Raw genomic sequence first — 14,842 nt, forward strand, 5'->3', positions numbered from 1 at the left:
AAAAGTAGAGATCAAGGGATCAACTTAATTTAGATGCTTGGAGATAAGGAGGACAAGTTTCCTCACTTGGTTTATAAATGGGAAAGAGATTAATATTGAAGAGGAAACCATGGTGGAGGATCCCCTTGGAGAAAGTTGAGGGATGAGATGCAATAGGGTTACTCTAGAGTACCTTTGGAAGATGGGAAAGTCCTTGACCCATATGTCATGTCCAAAAATGCACATCACATGTACAAAGACCCATGCAAGGACCCATACCTTGTTATACTTGTGAGAATGTACAAGATTAGGGGGAATGCAAACAAGGTTAGTGTGTGAAATTGAGGGATTGGTGGGCTATTTAATTTTAGATCACTAATGAAAAGTGTTTGGATAGAAAATTAATTAGTTTTTGAAAAGGTGATAGGAGACTTAGGTATATGAATATATAAATTTATTTACTTAAAGTGGAACGTAGAAGAATTCATTAAGCTATTTTGGGCTAGAAGCAAGATTCAATGACTAGTGATAAATATTTAGATTTATTTACTTAAGGTGGAACTTCAAAGAATTATTTAAGTCATTAAAATTTGAAGAATGTCATTTGTTGATTTTTTTTTTCACTTATATCTTATCATCTGCTCAACAGTTCATGTTGTGACTAAACTTTCTTATCAACATATCAATTACAACATATGTATATATACCAGTTTACAAATCTTGGACATTAAGCCTATTTAAATGAGACAATGCTAATATTTTTATTACCATAGGTAGACAATAGTAAATCACAAGCCAAATTTGGAGCATATGCTTCACCAAGCATAATATCCAATGATAATAATATAAAAAAAGTCTTAGTTATGCATTGTATCAAAATTAACTTTATTTTTATTTTTATTTTTTCCACAGAACAAAATATAAATGTTGAAATGGATAAATTGAGATTGTAATTAAGTGAGTTAAAAATAAAATGAAAATAATATAGGTTTACTTTAAAATTGTTTTTATTATGGATCTTAATTGAAAGTCTATTATAATAAAAGAGTTCAAGTTACATAATCCTATTATAATGATATGATTTTATCTTTATATAAAATAATCATTCACACTTGATGTATATCTAAGGTAAGGAAAACATTATAATTCTAGGAAACACCATAGGAAATCGTCATGCCTCGAGCTTCCACCTAGCACATCAATGGATATAAAATAGTAGATTTTTTTTGTGATACAAATGTGACACCAAGTTTGCCACGTTATACATCTACATCTACATTGTCCATGATGTAACATAGTGAAATGCCTAACATACTAATTCACTAAGCATAGTGACACAAATGGAAGACTAATTACACCATAGCCTCAACATTGTGAATGGAGAAAGAAATAAGAATTAGAGGAAGGTTGGGATTCATATGTCAAATAACAACCTAAACACCTTGTTCTAAGGGCCACTCCTTTGGTATCTTACAAGAAGTGAAGAAATGTGATGTTCTTCTTTAGTTTAGGCTTTAGAGATAAAACTACATAAAACTCAAATTGCTAGAAACAAACTACATAGTTTAGATTTTTGAGTCTAATCTCACATTTGCACAAGCTTGGGGTCCAAAAATAAATTCACTCATCATGGGAGTTCAATGTCTAGTCACATTGTCTCAAACTTCAACTCATCTAGACTACAAGATGTAATCTAGAAGTTAAGGTTGAAACTTCAAGCCCTTCTTGAGCATACCTTTCAAGATTTACAATTAGATTCTAAATTGATAGCTGATAACCTCAAAGAAACATATCTAAGACTACCAAATGCACACCTTAGAATTTAGATTACGTTCAACCTCTTTCCACATAATTTTCTTCAGATTGCATTTTAAATGCTTAGAACCAACCACCTAGGACCTAAGATTTGGACTTCAAAACATGGCCTATATTTTACAATAAGTTGGAGTACACATTAAATGTTGAAGGGACTTGGGAATTATAATTTAGACATTAGAAGTTGGAATTTAAACACATAACTTCAAATTTTATAGAATTCTTAGCAAAGTTCTAAATCTACAAAGCCAACACTAAACCCTAACAAACAACTAACCTGGTCCTCAATGATTAATGATCAACCAATAATGTGCATCTTAGAATTTAGAGTCTAAAATGAAATTGATAGGACAAACCACTTTCCAACACATACCCAAATTCATTTAGGAAGATAATTTCAACTTTTGAGCCTAATCCCTAGTGTACCTTTTAGACTTTGAGGTTTAAGGAGCAACTTAAAACACCTAGATTTTGAGCTAAGTTTGGTCAACTACATGCATTCAACTAAAACTTTTAGGTCTAAGCGACAACTTTCATTTTAGACTTTTAGAATTATTTTATAAGGTTTGGATAGAAAGATCCCAACTTTTGTTTAATGGGGCATAACTCCATCATTTCATATGTTATTGAAAAATGGTGTAGACCAAGTGCTTAACCACACATAACCCCGAATTGGCCAAGCATGGAGTTCACAAAAGCCTCAAAAATTGGTCTAATCCCCTTTCAAATATAGTTTGATTTGTTAAAAGTATGTCATGGAAAAATGACAAATTCATATGGGAATAGCTAAAGAAGATGATTGAACACTACCAAATGTTAAATCAAGATACCAAATTACAAAAGTGCATATATCCCCAATACAACCAAGACAAGATTAGGTATAAATGATAAGAAAGAACATTATTGATATCATATTTCTAGGATTAATAAAACATGATAAAAGTATTAAAATGGTCACACAAAATTTGACTTTAGGGTTGGTTACATGTACATAAAAATTGGAGCATACAAGAACAACTTAAAACTATACTAACTTATGCTACTCTCAATCTATGCAACACTTAGATTAAGAAAAAATATTAGCAAGCTTTTATGAAAAAAAAATGAAAGCTCACCAACACCAACTCCTTTTCCAAAGCTATGGTGGTTATGCTCAATATGTTGGTATGTGAGTGCTCCTACCTAGAACATAATATTGCATTTCATTGAATCTTGAAAATTGCTTTGGATAACATCCCATTTATAGATTTCTGGCTACGAGTTTGGACAACTAAGATTAAAAGTAGAGATCAAGGGACCAACTTGGTTTAGATGCTTGCAGATATAAGAGGAGGACAAGTTTCATCACTTGGTTTATGGATGGGAAAGAGACCAATATTGAAGAGGAATCCATGGTGGAGGATCCCCTTGGAGAAAGTTGAGGGATGAGGTGGAATAAGGTTACTTTGGAGTACCTTTGGAAGTTGGGAAAGTCCTTGACACATGTGTCATGTGAAGAAGTGCATGTCACATGGACAAAGATCCATGCAAGCACCCATACCTTGTTATACATGTGATATTGTATAAGATTTGGCGGAATGCAAACAAAGTTAGTGTGTGAAATTGAGGGATTGTTGGGTTAGTTAATTTTAGATTACTAATGAAAAGTGAATGGAAAGAAAATTAATTAGTTTTTGAAAAGGGGATAGGAGACTTAAGTAAATGAATATTTAGATTTATTTACTTAAGGTGGAATTTAGAAGAATTTTTTAAGTTATTTTAAGCTAGAAGCAAAATTGGTTGAATAGTGATGAATGTTAGGTGAGTAGTGATTAATATTTAGATTTTTTACTTAAGGTAGAACTTAGAAGAATTATTTAAGTCATTAAAGTTTGAATAATGCCATTTCATTTTTCACTTATATCTTATCATCTATTCAATAGTTCATGTTGTGACTAAACTATCCTATTTGCATATCATCTACAACATGTAGTACCCTTACTCGTTTGAACTAATACTTTGTTCTTATTATTCTCAATGGATACATTATCATTGGTTATTTAGAATTGTATAACATTGTTTCATGTTTTATCTGATTATGAGACATATGTTTTATTTGCAGTATTTATGTATTTATGTTTTATGGCATTATATGGTTCATTGCTATGTACTGATGCTTTACTTCATCTATGCACTGTGTGTTGTGTATCTGCGAGTGTATGGGATGCATGGGGACGATTTTCCTTCACTCACCTCGGTCAGACAGGGAAAGTCGCGAATCTCCTTCATCGGTGTGTATGTTAAAATTTCTATATATGTATATATGCATGTGTGGTCAGTGATGTAGGATGTTGCAGGTACAAGTACCGGGTAGGTACGGGGTATCGTCTCCACTTGGCTACACAGGTCTGAGCGTGCCTTATATTTTTTGATGGAAGTGAAGGAGATAGTAGTTGACCCTAATTTTAGTCAGTTACACTCGGGTGAGTGCCTTCAGTAAGTCATTCTGTCAATTGGTTTGGTCTTCATATTTAATTGTTTGATCTTTATAAAAGTCGCTTGATGCTTGCTCAGTCTGCGTATCCAGTGTCCCAATTTTTGTATGTCATTGGTAAATGTTACGTTTATTACATCCATAAGAGTAGTTTTGGTAATTGGAGGAAAAAGAATCAAGTGATCTAGTGACTTAATATTGTTTATAAAGGACGAGTTAATATCTTAGTATGAGTCGATATGAATTTTATCAACTTGTTAGCTCGATAGTTGCAATTCGATCATTTGAATAAATGGACATAATATACTCGAAAGGCAATAGTCACTGATAAGTAGTTATTTGAGTTGAGATAAGGTGATCGTATTATCAGTAGTTTATATCGCCATCGGTTTACTGTGATATTGGATTATGCGTGTATATAATTAGAATTATAAATATGTCATGTTTTATAAACTTTTCGAACGTATAATATATACATAATTCAATTATTTGAATATATATATATATAAGAAAACGCCACTCGTTATAAATATTAGAAAACCAAAATACACATTTACAAATATGATTGCTAAGGAAGGATTAATATTTAAATAATTATATTAACAAAAGTCATTAATTAATTATTAAAATATAACAAAGGAACGATATTAAAACGTAATAACAAAAGTATATTAAAAAAAACAAATAAAAATTAGTTTCGACCTTATAAAGGTGGCGGAGGTTAAGTTTTGTTGTTTGGTCTAAGGTGGTCGATGGTAATATCGACCACCCCCCTTAATATAGGGAGGGGTCGGTATTACCACCAACTACCCTCCTCCTTTGCACACCACATCTCCCTATACCGCCATAACTCAGCAGACAGCAAGTGAGGTGAGGGTTCCTGCGGGTACACTTCAGTCAGCAAGTAATGGAGGACACCTCTCGCAGTCTAAAACGATACACTATCACCTCTCCACGTCCAGTTTCTCCATGAGCTCCAGTTCGTTGGCAACTAACAGCTGATTGACCGGTTTGAAAGGAGAATGAACTGGCGCGCAAGGTGGAAACTAAACCATAATCCTTAATGGACTCTAGACTTGGTAGATTGAACGCACAAGTCACTGTTTGCAAACGCATTAGTAAATGAAGTAATGAATTAACATCTCCACCCAGCCGATAGTTGTCATAATCGTTATCAAGGAGCGCTAAAGACTGAAGCTAACTAGAGATGGACTTCCTGCGTGGAGGAAGTAGAAGAGTTAGTAGAAAAAGAGTCTCAGTCGATAGCTATCACTAAGCCAAATTTAGGGGAGCGATGGATGTTTTCTTTTAGTATAAAAAGGGGTGTGGGTAGAGAGGAAGAGGGAGGGTTGTTGGTGACATCCAAGGAAGGACGAAGGATCATAGAGAGGAGAGTAGAATTAGTGAGGATAGTGTATGTTTTTATAGTATCAAGTGAGAGATGTTTTAGAAAGGATAGCGATTGATAGAATCAAGAGAGAGTTGGTTGCCTATTTCTTTGATAGAGCTGGAAACATTGGTGAAAAGGATTGCAAGCAAGGTATATTTATCAGCAAGCGGGCATCAAGGACTTGCATATTAATCATCGCTTCAAGTAGGTCAGGAATTTCTTAGTTTATAATCATTATTATTTACAATCTTAGTTATATATCATGCTTATGAAATAGTTATGGTTATGTTTTAGTTATTCGTTAGGGTTTGCTAAATAAAATCGTATAGTAGAAGTTGTGATTACATTAGGACAAAAGAAGTGGAATAGTTTTAAGTTCAAATTTTCTTAATGGAAGAAAGGTATGATTACGTTCAACACCTAGATATTAAGATTTATTTGACATAGCTCTAGGAGAGTTCTGGGAAGTAATAGTTTACTATTGATACGTTACAGAGATGGTACGAGCCAAACAGACAGCTCGCAAATCAGTAGCGGGTTATGCTCACTACCTAAAAGTCAAGAAAGATTCTTTGACTCCTGTCAAGCCCCTTGTGGATGACAACCCTGCTGAAGAGAACCCAGCTCCAGAAGGGAGCAAAAAAATAGAAAAAAGTCCTATTCAGAGCCCAACCAAAGAAGCTACCACTGAAAAAGGAAAAGAACCCAAGTCAGAGTGCTCGCCTGAAAAGCCAATAGTTATAAGTTCTGACTCGTCGGAGGGGTATACCCCCTTGAGTGATAATGAGTCTGTGGGGTACTTTCCCCGAAGTGAAAGCAAATCTGAAGGATATACTCCTTTAGATCATGTTGAGTCTGACGAGTGTACTTCTCCGTATTTTCCGGAAGAATGATGTAACACTCTTGTGTTAAAAAGATAATTAAATAAAAATAAAGGCATTCTTCTATGAAGAAATGTATTACGTTTTATTGTAAGATTTTCTTGATGAAATGAATATTTCTATTTTAATCTTCGTTTATTTTTAAAAATGGAATTTATTAAGGTAACATACCTATAGTTGTTCACAAGAGTATTAGAACTCTTAAACTTGTCATTAAGTGTAAAATTATGTGTTTTACCGACCATATTGTTCTCTGTGTCTTGACAATTATGTTTACGTTTTGCAAGTTAACTTTGTGATAGGTATTGGTACATAGGATTATCTTGTTTTATATGGTGGTCGCAACTAAGTACATTATGTCATGTTGTCAATTTGTCTTGTGTTGTGACTTGGCCAATATATTTAGATGTATAACCTTAAGGGAGTGAGCCACTATGAGTTGTTCGTGATGGCCAAACCTTAGGTTAGTAATTTTGTATCTTTCATTTGAGGTAGGTCAAGTTTGGGATTGGCTGTCTGTGTCACCATAGAGTTCTGTAGATAGTGTAGCGTCCTAAAATTGTGACACTTGCAATTTCGACCGCATTTGGGTCTTCACGATGGCGATGCAACACGAAACCTGAATGGAGACCCTGAAACTTGTCCACGACACCAAAAACTGCATTTTCTTGCACCCTGGCCTGAACCTCCTTTGCACCCTACTGTCCCGGGAGGTGGGACTAGAGCGCCTAGCGCCCTAGTCCCCTAGGACCATGGTGCCCAGCGCCCTGGTCCCTGGCCCTATTTTGGGCCCGGTCTCCTATGGGACTTTGGGTCTTTTTTGTTTGCAAATTGGAAAATAACATTTCCTGGTCGGCCTAAGGTCGGGAAAATCAGTCTATCAGCCCTAATTGACAAGTATATAAACTACATTTTCCTCTCCCATTTGGGTAAGAAGGACATATGTGTACAAGCGTGGAAACGGTATTCAAACATTCAAGCATTCAAGAATTCAAGCATTCCTTTAAGCAATTGATCATTCTAAGTCTCCATTCAAGGCTAAGTGTTGCATTCAAGACAAGGATTCAACCATTGAAGAGGAGATCACTTACTACATACTACTACAACATACAACATACAACAACATCTATACCTTTGCACATAAGGATACAAACATCCTTACAACAAGGTATTAGTACTTGTTGTACATTACAGACATTTACATTTACAGCATTTCTCATTTCTTGGTTAATTCCAAAACTAGGGTTTGACCTAAGGGCAAACCCCTAATCCCTAACCCCCCAATCGTCTTCGCTTTTCTATGTGTAGGTTGCAGGTACGTGGCTGAAATTGAAGATCTGGAATCCTTGTGCATAGACGAACAGATCCCCCTTCGTTTCGCGGATTTTTCGAAGGACCATGTGCACGTCGGGCGCCATCGTCCCGTCAACTTTTGCTCAAATTTGCAGGACAGTGCCGTATCAACATTTTACTGCTAATTCCAGGTCCGCAGCTTCATCCTATATCCCTATCTCATTTTATAAGTGAATCTTTCTCACTTTCTATGCATTCCTAGCCTAATCATTCTATCTACATTCTTTACAAAAGAGGGTAGCCTTGTTGTCTTAACCCTTGAAACTCATTTAGAATCCAATCTTGCATTTTGTGGGATTGGATCTTGTGGGTTTCAACCCCTCTTTTGAATGTAAAGTCTCCCCTAAGTGAAAACCATCAACCCTAGTGACCTCCCTTCTCTCTCCTTGGAGTTGGAAGAGGGGAGAGCAACTAGGGTTCGATCATTTTCCGCTTTACATTTTGGTGAACCCGACGTGAACATCCTTTTTGATTATTCATGGTTAGATCTGAAAATTGGATTCCTTAATTGCATTTCCATGTTTGATCTTTTGCAAATTTTAGAGGTTAATTGCATAAAAACCCTAAATTTTCTTTTTAGTAATTGAACTTGTGAAATGTTTAATTATTAATGCTTGTTTCAGATCTGCCCTTCTATTACAAATTATCAATTCATATTTGTGCTTTAATTTTGAAAATTAAGTGGTTAAGTGTCAAAACCCTAATTTTTGAAACCCTCTTGATTCAACCTTTGTTCGACAATTTCACTGATCAAAACATCTCCAAATCAGCTGTAACTTTGGATTCCGCAATAAAATCACAATATCTTTCATCCTTGAAAATTTGGAAAAAATTTGCGAGGACCGTGTGCACTCCAAGTGCCATCGTCCCTGACATTTTTTTCGAAATTTCGGGAGCTAGATCTTACTGTATTTTTCTGCTAAAATCCAGAATTTTGGCTGATTTTATCAATTATAACACTTTCAAAATTACAGTCAAAGTTGGTCTTGTGATTGCTTGGATTAAGGCTCCTAATTATTCAAAAATCATTGAAATTGAAATTTTGTGTCAAAATTGTGTTCTTACTGCCCTAAATCTGAAGTGTGTTTGCATTCATTCGAAATTTTAGTACTTTATTCAAATTCTTGCAATTTGTGACTTTTGAAATTAAGTGCTTAATTACAACAACTTTGATTTACGCTTTCAAAATTGAATTTTGCGTGAAATTGAGTCAATTTTTAAATTTCAAAACTTGCATTGCTCTTAGCATTCCCTCTAAAATCATAAAATTCAAAATTTCAGTTTCCCTCTCTTTTTCAAAATTCAAATTTTGCATTTTTCGACAATCTTGGTAGTGTTCAATTTTGAGATTGCAACTTTAATTTGGCCTATCTATAGATCGTAAAATCACTCAATTTTTTCAGATTAGCTCTAAAATCATCATAACTTTCATCCCTACAAATTTCGAAAAAAGTTGCAAGGACTGTGTGCACTCCGAGTGCCACGGTGCCGGACATTTTTTCTGAAATTTCGGGAGATTGTCGTGATTGCATTTAACAGCTTAAATCTAGAAGATTGGCTGATTTTACTAAAATTTGCTACTTCTAAATTCAAAATCTTTTCTCCCTTTCTAGTGCATGAGTTTTACAACAATAAGCCCTACTTACACTATTCCCGTTAGACGAAGCCGTAGAATTAAGTCTTTCCAAGGTTTAATTACTGAGGAGATGGAACCTAATTTGAATAGCCTTTTTAACAAGGACATGGGTAATTCCTCTAATCCTCCTAATGATGAAGAAGCTCTCCATGAGGTTTCTATAGAACAACTTTTGAAATTGGATAATCAATTTGATGATTTTCGACAATGGATGTCTCAAGAATACCCCGATAGTCAAGCTCTTCCTTTAATTGAGGGTCTAAAACATATGCTTCAAAGTGATAAGAATGGAATTGATATTTTGCGTGGTATTGCACACATTGTGGATTTGAATGTGATGCCTATGAAGAGTTGTGCCGAAACTTTAGGTTATACACAACCTCCCACTCAAGTCAATCATTCTATTCCTTTGACAACTTCTATTGCTAGCATACCTACCTATACAACAAATATAATGACTACTTCTATACAAGACATTCCCCCTGTGATTACCAGTCATGGGGGCAATCTCTCTTCTTCAATTAACCCTCTTCCTTCATTCAATCCAACTTCTTCATTCATTCCTTCAATGAGTGTTCCTATTACATCGTCACAATTGAACCTGGCGCAAGGGGGCAATTCATTTAACCATTCCATTCCTCCTTGTGGTGTTCCTCCTTTCCAATCATCTCCAATGACTAACTATCATAGTGTCCCGCCACCTTACTCTTTACCTTCTTTCAATAACATAACACCTCCATCTCAATCTAACACATCTAATATGAATTCTTCGACTCAAGCGACCATTAACAATCTTGCACAAACTGTCTCTTCTTTACAGCAACAAATTGCCTCTATGAATCAATCTAAGTTTAGTGTGCCCACGTTTGATGTTGCGAGCCCACTTTCTCTTGACATTGTTCGAGCTATCCCTCCTAAACATGTTGAAATCCCGCATTTGGAGCTTTATAATGGTAAAGGTGATCCTCTAACACATGTTAAGACTTTTCAAACAATATGTACTGATTTTGCTTATGACCAAAGGTTGCTTGCAAAACTGTTTACTAGAACATTAAGAGATAAAGCCCTACAATGGTATTGCTCATTGTCTTCTTATTCTATTACTTCTTTCGAACAACTTGCAAATGCTTTTATTCAACAATTTCAAAACAATATAAGTCCTAAAGTTACTTTGATTGATTTAATGCATTGTAAACAAGGTGTTAAAGAAAAAGTGACTAATTTCATTGGTAGATATAAGCATTTGTATGCTCAAATTTCTTTTCCAGTGCCTGACAATGATATTCAAAGAATCTTTATTTCTAATTTACAAAAAGATATTCGAGACAAACTTCTATTTTCTAAGTTTACTTCTTTCCAACAGTTGTGTGCAACTCTTCATAATTATCAACTGACTGTGAGTGAAATGGAACAATCACATCCTATGGCTCTGAGTGATAAGGGTGATAGCAGTCAACAACCATTTGGAAAGTTTAAACTGAACAGAGATTCTATCAAATTCAATGAAAACATCATCAACAACAATGTGAATGCAGCATCAGGTGTGCCTCCTATTTCTATGTTTTTCAAGAAAGAAAGAAAGTATACTCCTTTGAATGAATCATTGCATAGTATTATGAATAAGTTATTGGAACAAAATGTGCTTACTCTTCCTCCTGTAAGGCAAATTGATCCTGCAAAGATTACTTCACCTTATTTTGATAACAAATCTTTTTGTCAATTTCATCGTCAGCCTGGGCATGATACTGAAAAATGTTTTGCTTTAAAGGGTAAAATTCAAGATTTGATTGATAATAATACTATCTCTGTTTCCAGAGTGAATGATAAAGGCAATACATTTGTAGCTCCTCCTAACCAAAATCTTCAGATTTTTACTGATCCATTACCTTCCCATACCTCTAATGCGATTGAGACTAATGATTCCTCTCTCTCATCTGATGGTCTTGTGTCTATGACTCCGAGTGTGATTAACTTTGTAGAGCAGCAAGAAAACCCTAAAGAACCTTCCATCACATTTGATTCTAGTGAAAATATCAAGGCACCTGATGGTCCTTTATACATAGTTGCAAAAGTCAAGAATACACCTTGCCGTGGAGTGCTTATTGATCCTTCGTGCATGGTTAATGTTATTACTAAAGAATTTCTTTTTACTTTGCAATTGAATCAAGTGATCTATGACAAAACAGATGTGATTGTGAAATTATTTGATGCATTTTCTTCTCCTGCAATTGGTTCTATTACATTACCTATTGAGGTCCATAACAAATCCCTTGATGTGAACATTGCTATTATTCCTTCATCCGAACAATTTTGTGAGAAGCTTGGCTATCCTTGGCTATCTTCCATGAAGGCTATTGCTTCTCCTATTCACAAATGTTTGAAATTTCCCCATAATGGTGAAGTTGTTACTGTCAATCATAGTCTCTTTAAACCAGCTGAAAGAACTTCTAGCGTTCCTATTGATTATTTTTGGCCTAAACAATTCCAATCTCTTCCTCCGTGAAGTGATCATCTTTTCAAATCTTATCAAAAGTGGAAAACAGATATGATCCTATCTCTAAGTGAACCTAGAACACCTAAACTTGACATTCCTATCATTCTTGAGAAGGAAGTTCTTCCTTTGAAAGATAAAACTAATGTCTTTCCTCAAGAAGATTCCCAACCCGTTCCTACGGATGTGACTATGTCTATGCCTAAAAAGCTTTCTAAAAGTAGACCTATACCTCCTCGTCATGATGGACTTGGTCTCCTTCCTAAACCAAATATTCCTCCTTTATATGGAGCAGTTCCTCCTCAGTCCTTTTATAGAGAGAAGAGACCTTCCTCTTCTCCTATTATCCAGCCTAAGAGACCACAACCTAAACACCCAAGTAATAAGGATGAGAACATTCCTCCTCCTAAATCTTCTCCACTTCCTACTAAGACTAGACGAAATCGTTCTGCACATGAACGCCGATGAAAGCATCGTCTTAGGGCTCAAGCAGCTGCTTCTCAAACTTCGCAATCTCCAAAAACACCTTCAACAAGCATTATTCCATTTTCTCCAAAATCTCCTAAACATAAGATGCATGATGGTCTTGATCCTGTGCAAGTTAAAGATCCTATTTTTATAAATCTTGATGATGCTATAGATGAAAATGTTATTCATGATGAAAATGTTACTCCTCTTGCTTCTGATAGTGAATATGAACTTGTTGATGTTGAAAAACATTTATCTAACGAATTTTCTAAAGCACTTATCCTAGCTCCTAGACAAGAACAATGTGGCTTGGAACATGAACATAGCCCTTGTTTGGATCTTGTGATAGCTCCATCTGCTATGTTGGATGTTCCTCCTCTAGCGTGTTCCCGGCCTTCCCAAAACATTGATCAGCAAGATTGGGGGGTAGATGACATGCTAGACTCGTTACATTAGCATAGCAGATTCTCTCCTCCTCTCTTTTGTTACTTCTTCTATGTGTTATTCTCATTCTTCTATTTGTTGTCCTTAGTGTTGTCTACTTGAGGATGATGCAAAGCATTGAGATCTCTTTTGGTCTCTCTCATGTTGACTCAAAAGACACATGTGTTCCCTTCTTCTAGGTGACCTTCCTTGATTGGGGAATGAAGAACAATTATGCATACATACATATGATATATATACATGAACTATCATACAGCATACTAACCCCGAGGAAAGCGAAGTCACCTCGTGCTTTGTGCTTTGTGTCTATTATCCTTGGGTTTATCTTACACTTGGGGGCTAAATCTTTGTGATAATGTGCTCCTTTCCTTTCTCATTTCTTATGTGTATCACTACATTAAAACAATCACCCTCGTTGAGGCATGTGCGATCGCTTTAACGTAGGGGGGCATACACCCTATCTATCCCTTCAAGATACTTGAAAATTTCTTGGCGAACTTAGCTTTGCCTTGAAAATTTTCGGTATTTCTCTTGCATGACTCATAGTGAGGGAACCTTACTACTGACAGTCATGGTTCTCCCTCGTGATCTTCCCTTTTACTTTGTCAATCGAAGTCGTAAGATCCTTAGTCCACTGGGGGCTTGGTGTGTCTTGCCTCCTTGATGTGGTAAAAGTCTTTCAATGTTGTTTCCTTGTACTTTACCGGAAGTATGAGCATACATACTCCCGCTAAAGTGGGGGCTAAATGTAGTGTCCTAAAATTGCGACACTTGCAATTTTGACCGCATTTGGTTCTTCACGATGGCGATGCAACACGAAACCTAAATGGAGACCCCAAAACTTGTCCACGACACCAAAAACTGCATTTTCTTGCACCCTGGCCTAAACCTCCTTTGCACCCTGCTATCCTGGGAGGTGGGACCAGAGCACCTAGCGCCCTCTTCCTTCAGGACCAGGGCACCCAGCGCCCTGGTCCCTGGCCCTATTTTGGGCCCGGTCTCCTATGGGACTTCGGGTCTTTTTTGTTTGCAAATTGGAAAATAACATTTCCTGGTCGGCCTAAGGTCGGGAAAATCAGTCTATCAGCCCTAATTGACAAGTATATAAACTACATTTTCCTCTCCCATTTGGGTAAGAAGGACATATGTGTACAAGCGTGGAAACGGTATTCAAACATTCAAGCATTCAAGCATTCCTTCAAGCAATTGATCATTCTAAGTCTCCATTCAAGGCTAAGTGTTGCATTCAAGACAAGGATTCAACCATTGAAGAGGAGATCACTTACTACATACTACTACAACATACAACATACAACAACATCTATACCTTCGCACATAAGGATACAAACATCCTTACAACAAGGTATTAGTACTTGTTTTACATTACAGACATTTACATTTACAGCATTTCTCATTTCTTGGTTAATTCCAAAACTGGGGTTTGACCTAAGGGCAAACCCCTAATCCCTAACCCGCCAATCGTCTTCGCTTTTCTGTGTGTAGGTTACAGGTACGTGGCTGAAATTGAAGATCTGGAATCCTTGTGCAGAGACGAACAGATCCCCCTTCATTTCGCGGATTTTTCGGAGGACCGTGTGCACGCCAGGCGCCATCGTCCCGTCAACTTTTGCTCAAATTTGCAGGACAGTTCCGTATCGACATTTTACTGCTAATTCCAGGTCCGCAACTTCATCCTATATCCCTATCTCAGTTTATAAGCGAATCTTTCTCACTTTCTATGCATTCCTAGCCTAATCATTCTATCTACATTCTTTACAAAAGAGGGTAGCCTTGTTGTCTTAACCCTTGAAACTCATTTAGAATCCAATCTTGCATTCTATGGGATTGGATCTTGTGGGTTTCAACCCCTCTTTTGAATGTAAAGTCTCCCCTAAGTGAAAACCATCAACCC

Source organism: Cryptomeria japonica, chromosome 7, assembly GCF_030272615.1.
Source record: "Cryptomeria japonica chromosome 7, Sugi_1.0, whole genome shotgun sequence".
NCBI classification, from domain to species: domain Eukaryota; kingdom Viridiplantae; phylum Streptophyta; class Pinopsida; order Cupressales; family Cupressaceae; genus Cryptomeria; species Cryptomeria japonica.